Below are 8,999 nucleotides of genomic sequence, written 5' to 3'. Positions count from 1 at the left end.
GGGGCTCCTGGCTCCTGGCAAAGGCGGACAGAGACAGGACTCTGGAACCCGCTGCTTGTCATTTACTTACAAGACAAAAGAGGAAAAAAGAAAACTGGTGCGCTTACACACAGTTCACAAACTGGACGTAAAAACCCCAAAACATCTTGTCTGTAGGGGCTGCCTTAAATGGGTCTTCCCGGGAGCCGGGGATGGGCCCCCCAGGAGCTTTCCAGTTGGGGGAACCTGGGGTCGCAGGTAGTCCAAAGTTGGGAACCCCTGCCCTCCCTGATTTCCTTGCTTCAAGGCAGTGCTTGGGGGCGCCTTGGGTCCTTTCCTGCCCGCGCAGACCCTCAGGCTCCCTGGAGCGTCGCGACTCTGAGGTCACCTCCACCTCGGTGCCTGTCCAGGTTCCCAGGCTGCCCCTCCCGCCCTCTGTCGCCAGGCCCTACTGGCAAACAGGTTCCCTGTCCCCCTCCCTTTGATCTCCGCTTTGAGGGAAGGGGTCCACCAGGGCTCCCTTCTGCCTCTCACGGTTTCCCTTCTCCCGTTCTCCCCGGTTCAGTACGGTCCCCCTTGAGCCCGAAGGAAGCCCTCTGCCAGCCAGCGCTCCGGGTGCCCAGCCCTCCCGGCGAGTGTGCCCGCGCCATCCGGCTCCGTCCAGTGGGCACCTGCAGGATCCAGGTGAGATTCCCGCCGGTCTGGGACCTAGGAAGGTGGGCAGGGAGCCAGTGATCCCGACTTGGGGGTGTTGCCTTCCAGCATCCAAGTTGCCCTTTGACTGGGACTTCCAAGAGGCGGTGGACCTGAGCTTGTCCACACAGCCCCCTGCCTGCGGTGCCCTTTTCTGATTTAAAACATTCCTTGCACCTTTATTTACATGATCGAAGTCACACTACGCCTAGCTTTTCCAAGGACAAAAAAAAAAATGTGAATAAAGTAATATTTTAGCCAAACATTTCTGTGTCAATTAAGAAGATGGCAATTCGTTCCAGACTATAAATTCCCTTTAATAACTCCCTAAGGTATTCTTTTAAATTGTTTTTCACCGTTGCTAAATGTGCATCATAAACGCGTGGGAGACTTGTCTTAAAGCGAATCGGAATCCAGTGATAGTTGGCGGATTCACTGGGCCAGTGTTCCCACCTCCCTCCCGGGAGCACCTTTCCATTGTTTTCGCATGTTTTCCCCCACACGTGTTATTTGTTAGTGAGGAAGCTGCATGCGCATGCCATTGTATAAAGTTTATGAGACAGACGGGGCCCTTCAACCAGGAAAACCTTAATCTGGCTCTCATTCTGAAATCCGAAATTTCTGTAAGTTGTGGGACAAAATGAACGGGTTATTTTGATAAACTAGAATCGAACAGAATTTATGAAAAAAGTGAATGACAGGAATCATTTCTGAAGGCACCTAGCATCTGCAGTTAGCGGTACTCAGTGCTGCTTTTGTTTTTTTTTCCCAACAAAGGAACTACATCAACACTCTTGGTGGGGATCTGGACACAGAAGACTACTTTTTGAAGAAAATACAACCATCTCTCAAAGGCTGTTATTCATATGCATTTTTAAGTCACTAGGTATTGAAAACCACCCAAGTGTCCCACAATGGGGGGGAGGGAATAGTATCAATCACTCAGTGTAATAGTATATATTCTTTAAAGATGTTATTGGAAAATGTTTTATGATCTGTAAGTCGAAAGAATTCTCTCCCACCGTCTCTTTCTCCCTGCTGTTCCCCCATACCCATGCTGCTTTGTTCCAATTGGCATGTAAACTTGTTTTTCCCACCAAATGAGTCAGTCATGATGGGAACATCAATTGATTTGAACAGATGTGTGTCAATGTTACTTGGAAAACTAGACGCCAATAACCAGGGCCACAGAGAAAGGCAGCAGTTGCAACTGTAAAAAGTTATGCACGCGCACAGATGAGGACTAAAGTGGAACCCCTAACAGGAAAACAGCTGGATATACTCCAGTGCTTGGGAGACTGATTGACTGTATGCCGGTTTTGATTTCCATTCAGATGGGCAACTGTCCAATTAAAAAAAGAAAAAGAATAAGAACTCTGCAGTCCCAATTATTTTGCTGATTGTTTTAAAAACACCATACCTAAGAACTAAGAACTCATCAAGGCAGATGGGAGCTGGGGTCGTTCCCCAAATCCTGGACTATGGAGCTCAGGGCAATGCTTGGAGAAAACATGATCCTACCATATGGAAGTTAGTTTATAGGCGGCAGCTCTCCTGAGAGACTGCCAGATGAAAATAAAAATAGGTTCAGAAAGCATGTTTTGGGAAGATCAATAAAAGTTTGTTGATAGAAATTAGACTTGAATCAGCAGTTTACATCCAAGTTGTCATCAAATTTGAGAGACTTCTTTTGCCATTGGCCTGCAGGGTTACTTATGCTCATAACTCCAGGCCTTCCTATGCATTTGTATTTGGGCCGATACTACACGTCAAGGAAAACAGTGTATATACACTACTTGTGGCAAATGTGTATCTCGCTGCCCTCCCCCCTACATCCCACTCATGTTACTGCTCAGTAAATGGACCTAGGGTCCGCGAGCTCTTTCCTAGTATTTCACCTACCCAAGCCTTCGCCTCCTTCTCCTGGTCCACAGCAGATTTCCTGCAAGTTCAAACAGGCTTAAACTTCCCATCAGGATAGTAAATGGAGCCATTAGGGAGGAGCCCTGAAAGACCTCCACTTCCGGTGGTTGCTCAGCTTTGACACACTCCCCGTATACTAGTGAGCTCCAAAATCTGGGCAACTGGTGGGAGTCTGGGAAGGTGGCTCTGCTTTTGCCATTAGAGTCCACTGAGAGCAGAGGACAGTGCAGGGTACTGAGAGTCTCCACTGAGTGTCCCTAGACTGCTTCCTGGCCTGTTCCCCATGCCCACCCCCAGACCAGACCACTGTCCCAAGACCAGGCCTTTTAAAGTCGTGGCCACAGAGAAGCCATCGTCAGAATCATCAGGACCTCGGCCTCAGGCCTTTGTATCATGCTTTTACATACTTGCCCAAATTCTTTCAGATTTTTTGTTTGCAACAACCTTGAAAGATAAGAGTACAGCAGTCAAAAAAAAAAGTTACAGACAAAACTGTAGTTTCTGGAGGTTAAGAGTGTGTCCCAGGCTGGTCTCTCAGGCCCCCTCCTTCAGACCTCACACCGTGCTGCTTAGCTCATTGTCTGTTCATCCGAACCAACTACACAGTCGTGAGGAGAGCCGCAGCCTGATTGGAATTAGTGTGTTAGGTTAGAGGAATTCCAGGTGGAGCTGACTAGTCTCTTGATGAGCCTTTGCCTGCACACTGGATACTTCTTAGGGAAGGCCAAGATCGGCCCCAGGATTAATATCAATAAATAGAGACTGAGTTGCCCAGCAGTGTAAAAGTTGATGTGGACGAACCAAAAAAGCATGGTTTAAATTCGTCTGAAATCTTTGGTCCATATTTCATATTTTCTATACATTTAACCAAATTCATCATAACAAAAGGAATGGAATGTCCAACCAGAGGGGTTAACTTAATCTCGTCATTCACTCAACCGAGCCTTTGGAAGCCCTTAGAAATAATGACTATGATGGCTACCTAGAAATCCAGAAAATGTTTACGATAGCAAGCTTTCAAAATCAGAGCCACAAATCCCACGGACACCATGACTGAAAAGTAAGAGCCAAACCCGGAGAGAATCTGCCTTGGATAAAGTAGTGGGGCTAGAGCTGAAGGGTTTTCTCTATTTCAGGGTTTTTGTTGTGGGGGTGGTTGTGAAGCCATGCTTTTTGTTACATCGCCAAACATAATTTGCTACAAAGCATTTTAGAAGTCACGGGTGATGCAGAAATTCTAGGTCGCGGATGCACAGACCTCAGACATCTCGGGGATCATCATGTCACGAGATACCACTGCGCGCTTGTGACAGATTGATAACTGAAAGGTCTGGGAGCCACTCACCTTCAGAGTAGTGCGTGTGGTAAGTATGGGGAGTGTCTGTCTGCTTTCCATTTCTATGTAATGAATTGAAATTTACATAGGGTATATGATCTGATCTTTGTGCTAGGATGTTAAAACAAAGAATTTATGCTCAGGCAAATAAAAACCTGAAAAACAGCTGTAAGCATGTCAGACACAAGGTCCTCTCAGATACAAGGGGGCTTCAACACGTTTATGGAAAACGGAATTAAAGTATGAGTTTATTTTGGTGGGAAAAAACCCTTGAAATCCATGCACAATTATTTCCTGATATGCATTTTCTGTGACTATTGTAAAGACTTCTTATATGTTGAGTCCCTGCAAATGGTTAAGAAGGACATCAAAACTCTATGAACAGAAAGTCACAGAAAAATAATACAGAAGGGTATCCATGGCAGTATTTTTAAAGCGAAAATTAGGACCATCCTGAATGATCAACAGAAGATGAAATGAATACAAGATGGCATGTCTAATACAATGGAACAGGATGCTTTTGTTTACAATGTTTCCAAAAATCATTTTCATGGCATGAGAATGTGGCCCCGATCTAAAATGCTTGGTGAGAAAAGAAATTTGCAAGTTCCTTCCCCACCTCTGCCATGTAGGTGTGTTTAGGGACATCTCGTATGGATGGTTTTGTCTGAATAAACAGGTGGGAGGCCAGAAGGAAATCTATCCACCATTATCTCTGAGTTGCAGCATTATAAGTGATCAAAGATGCTGAACTATTTTTGCGATGTGTTCCTAATATGTCAAACAAATGTATTGGGAACATTTTGCATTCGTAGTTTTGTGTCAATAAGACGGAAACAAAGCTAGGGGGAAGTATACCAAAAGTCTAAAGGTGCTTGTCTCTAAGCTGTGACACTGTAGGCCGAGAAAGATGCTCAACTGTTTTTGCGATGTGTTCCTAATATGCATTTAGAAATATATTGGGAACATTTTGCATGCATGGTTTTGTATCAATATACAGACACAAATGATGGAGAGAACAGACCCCCAGTCTATGTATATTTTGCGTTTGTGCTAAAAATAAGGTGCAGAATTCTTTCTGCAAGATGTTCCTGAATATGTAATGCAAGTGTATTGGGAGCATGTTACATCCATAGTTTTGTGTCAGTGTTTAGAGGAAAAAGTTAGGACTCCATACGTCTACCAAAACCTCAGCGGGGATTCTCTTTGGGTTTCTAGTACTACAGGGTGATGTTTGTTGTTCTCTTTGTATTTTGATGTATTTTCCAAGGAATAATTGTATAAACTACACAATGCGTTGCTTTTACAGAAAAAATAAAACTGACTTTATTTTTGAAAAGAGTTTGTATTTTATTTTAAATCACAAACTCCTGATCCGAGGATGGGAGAGGGCTTCCTATTTGGGCCCCAGTGGGCCTAGAGCACATTCTCAAACTATCGGGGAAACCTTTACATAGCTTCAGTTGGATTTCAGTGCAGCGCAAATGCATATTTTCATTTGCTTTTGGCAAAGTAAAGAGAGTGTATAATTTAAAAGTATAGGGCCAGCAGGTGGCACGGAGGTTAAAGAGACTGGACCCCACATGCCAGCTGCGAGGTTTGAGTCCCAGAACCGGTGGCTTGGAAAACATGCTGGATGTGTGTGCTTACACACCCAAAATCCCAAGAGGAGAAGGGATTGTTTAGCCATTCCCCCGGGGGGGGGGGGGGTGATTTCTCAATTTCTCTGTGTCTCTCTCTGGTGACTGCACACAGCCTATAGCAAAAATTAAATATATATCTATATAATCAAAACAGGATAATAATAGTAATATTGCTAAATAGACTTCTATCTCCTGTATAATCAAAATGACTCTTTAAGGAGTATGAAAAAATTGGACCAGCAGATGGTGTAATGGTTATGTCACGGGACTCCCACATGGCCGACCGCAGTCCGGGTCCCAGACCCGGTGGCTTGAAACTCACCCCAGGCATATGTGCATGTGTGCCCAAAATCCCAGGAGGAGAATGGAAGAGAAGGGATTGCAGCATGGTCACACACCCCCGCCCCCCGCCCAGGGGGTGATTTCTTACTTTCTATCTCTGTTTCTACAGTGAGTGCCACACCCTATACCAAATCTCTCTCTCTCTAAAAAAAAAAAAAAGTATAGAAGGTTAATGGGCCAGCAGGGGGCCTGAAGGTCAAGGTGAAGGATCCCACATGGCTCACTCTCTGGTTCGATTCCTAGACCCTTCAGCTTGAGAATCCTGCCAGGCACGTGTGTGTGTGTGTGTGTGCATGTGTGTGTGTGCCCAAAATCCCAAGAGGAGAATGAAAGAGAATAGATTGCAGCATGGCCATCGCCTCTAGGGGGTGATTTCTTAAGCAGGGGGCCTGAAGGTCAAGGTGAAGGATCCCACATGGCTCACTCTCTGGTTCGATTCCTAGACCCTTCAGCTTGAGAATCCTGCCAGGCACGTGTGTGTGTGTGTGTGTGCATGTGTGTGTGTGCCCAAAATCCCAAGAGGAGAATGAAAGAGAATAGATTGCAGCATGGCCATCGCCTCTAGGGGGTGATTTCTTACACTCTGTCTTTCTGGTGAGCGCATGTGCCCTACGGCAAATAATAGTAATAATAATAATGAAGAACTATTGAAAGTTGAAACAGTTCAGCTGGCAGGTGGCATGGTGATTAAGATGCCTGACTACCACATGGCCGACTGTGGTTCAAGTCCCGAACCTGGTAGCTTGCCTTCTTACACTCTCTCTCTGGTCAAATTGAATAATAAATAAAATCAAGTAATTCTTTTTAAAAACACAAAGAATCTTGAAACTGCCTCCTTTTCCTCTAGGAGCAATTCAGGAAGGCAGTACTTGGATATAGGCCCAGGGCCTCAGGATGCACTGGGCAGTTCAGGACATGTGGGAGTCAGGAAAACACTTTACAGAAAGCCTAATTCTACTTAACTTTTTGCAGCTTCAGATAGAGCCCTCTGCATTTCCCCACAAATCCTGCCCACCTCCATAATAACTGTGGTGTTGGAGAACACTCGTGAGTCCTCAGTTTAGCCGTTTTCTGTGCTGGTGGTGTGGCAAGCCAGCTGGAGGCTTAGCAGGATTGGAGGCTTGCAGCCATTTTGAAATTAACAAAGGCCTCTAAGGAGAACAATCTGACCAAGTGCTAAGTCACGGGGAGGGTCTGAGGAATAATCATGAGGAACTGTGAATGGGTATTGGAAAGAATCAGGATAATTACTGGAGGAAAATGACTGACTGATTGTAGTGAGGAATGATTTGCATGTGTTTGCATCTCGTACCTGTAAATACCAAGAACATGTTGAGCTTTTCGAGGCAATTTGATGGTGCTTGCTGTCTTCCTATAACTGGTTATGGAATAAACACCCTTTTTCTCCAGCCTCTGCCTCTCGTTTTATTGACCCGCGGGAGGCAGCAGTAGGGCTTGACCGGTAACAGTAGGAGAGATAGAACCACTTAGTAACATGGTCTGACAAACAACCTACCAGGGGTTTTAATGTTCCTCAATTTCACTAATTAGAACAGAGGCGCCACAGCAGAAGAGGTGCCCCGAGCCCTCCTATCCTTTTAAAAGCACTTTAAGGAGACCATTTTTCCCCGGCAGAATTATTATTTGCGCTTTAGCAAGCCCATGTTACTTGACCTCACTTTCAAGATAAATCCATCATAGTCCTCAAAGCAGAAACTGCAGTTGTGAGGCAGAAAAAAAAAAAAAAGTCCATTTACGAAGAAACTTTGAGACTATTCTTCCGATTTCCTGCCATGCCCTGGTTCTGCTAAAGAACAAACAATCATGCAACCAGACATCGTTTTGCTCAAATGTATGTGCTCCTCTTGAAGTCTCTCCTAAGCATTCTGCTCTGTTCCATTATCAGTACATAGAAGGAGTCTCTGAACAGTTTGTGGGGAATGTGCAATGGTAAAACCGTGCAGAGATTTCTTGTGCTTGGTTTGTTTTCGCACCAAAGGAAACACAGACTTACATTCTATTTTTTTCTGTGAACTTTTTGAAGTCTCCCTGCATTTACTGGGTGCGTAGCTCGGTACCAGACACTTGTGGAGCGAGGAGAGGATGGGAGAGAAGCCAGAGTTAAGGAGAAATTGAGGCTCTGGACCCAACTGGGGCTTTGAACTTCTTCTGAGCCAGACCCGCCCATACAGAGAACCTGTTTTGTTTGCTGAGCTGAATTATCTAAGTGGCCTCCTTTCCCCCAGGCCTCCCTCCAGTCCCTGCTAGACACAGATTAAGGAGCAGGGCCAATGTCCAGGAGACCCCTTCCTAAATGAGAGGTCTCACTTCTCAGCCAGAGAAAGAGAGACAGAGACAGACAGCTCATCCCAATTTGAGCACTGGCTTGAAATCCCTTCATTGACCAGTGAAAAAAAACCTTCAGCCTCTGAATTTCTGAACCAATAATATGTCTCAGTACTCGGCCGGTACAGGGAGCACTGCTCTTAGATGTATGCCAAGAGGGGCTGCTGTGTAGGGGCGTGGGAGTGGGCGTGGGGATGCAGGCGGGGAGCTGAGAGCTGGCCTTTGCTAACAGGATCAGGCCGCCCCCTGCGTTTTACAGGAGAGGAAATGGAGCTGCAGACCACCCCTCTCTGAGTGACTTCCTTTCTCTGGTGGCGCAGAGAATTGGTAACAATGTTAGAACTCGAACCCTGAACTCCAGGACTCTTGCCTCTGTAATTCCCTGGGCCTAAAAGACCAGAGAGGACCCAGGAAGACTCTGAAGGATTCAGAGCTTGATGGGCACCTTCCTGAAGGTGGTGGGGGCAGAGAGGCAGAGAGGACGGGGTGTACATTCCAGGCAGGAGCACAGGCGAGGGTGGGAATGGATGTGGGTGGCACCGGGGCAGGCAGGACATGAGAACCTGGAGGAGAGTGTGAGGGCGAAGTCTTGCTCCTCAACCTGGGCTATGCAGACCATTAAGGGTACGGTGTTCCAAAAGGGAGCAAGAAGCCACAGAACACATAATGGCACAACTTCCTAGAGTACAGATGACTCAATGGTGAGTCATTTAAAGCACTGTTTTCTGTTAAAAACA

General features: G+C 45.9%; 3 non-coding genes across 3 annotated transcripts; all 3 read left to right on the top strand.

Moving 5' to 3' along the window:
* Positions 1-3,863: 3,863 nt before the first annotated feature.
* MIR542 (microRNA mir-542) lies at positions 3,864-3,922 on the top strand. Its single transcript, NR_129501.1, has one exon. It is a non-coding gene; the product is annotated as a microRNA mir-542 (primary transcript).
* A 765-nt stretch (positions 3,923-4,687) lies between these two features.
* MIR450A-2 (microRNA mir-450a-2) lies at positions 4,688-4,744 on the top strand. Its single transcript, NR_129397.1, has one exon. It is a non-coding gene; the product is annotated as a microRNA mir-450a-2 (primary transcript).
* Positions 4,745-4,853: 109 nt separating this feature from the next.
* Positions 4,854-4,911, top strand: MIR450A-1 (microRNA mir-450a-1). The gene has a single exon (NR_129368.1). It is a non-coding gene; the product is annotated as a microRNA mir-450a-1 (primary transcript).
* Positions 4,912-8,999: the final 4,088 nt, after the last annotated feature.

This window comes from Tupaia chinensis, unplaced genomic scaffold (assembly GCF_000334495.1).
Source record: "Tupaia chinensis unplaced genomic scaffold, TupChi_1.0 Scaffold149560_1, whole genome shotgun sequence".
In the NCBI taxonomy this organism is placed as follows: Eukaryota; Metazoa; Chordata; class Mammalia; order Scandentia; family Tupaiidae; genus Tupaia; species Tupaia belangeri.
This window is presented reverse-complemented; position numbering and strand designations above follow the sequence as displayed.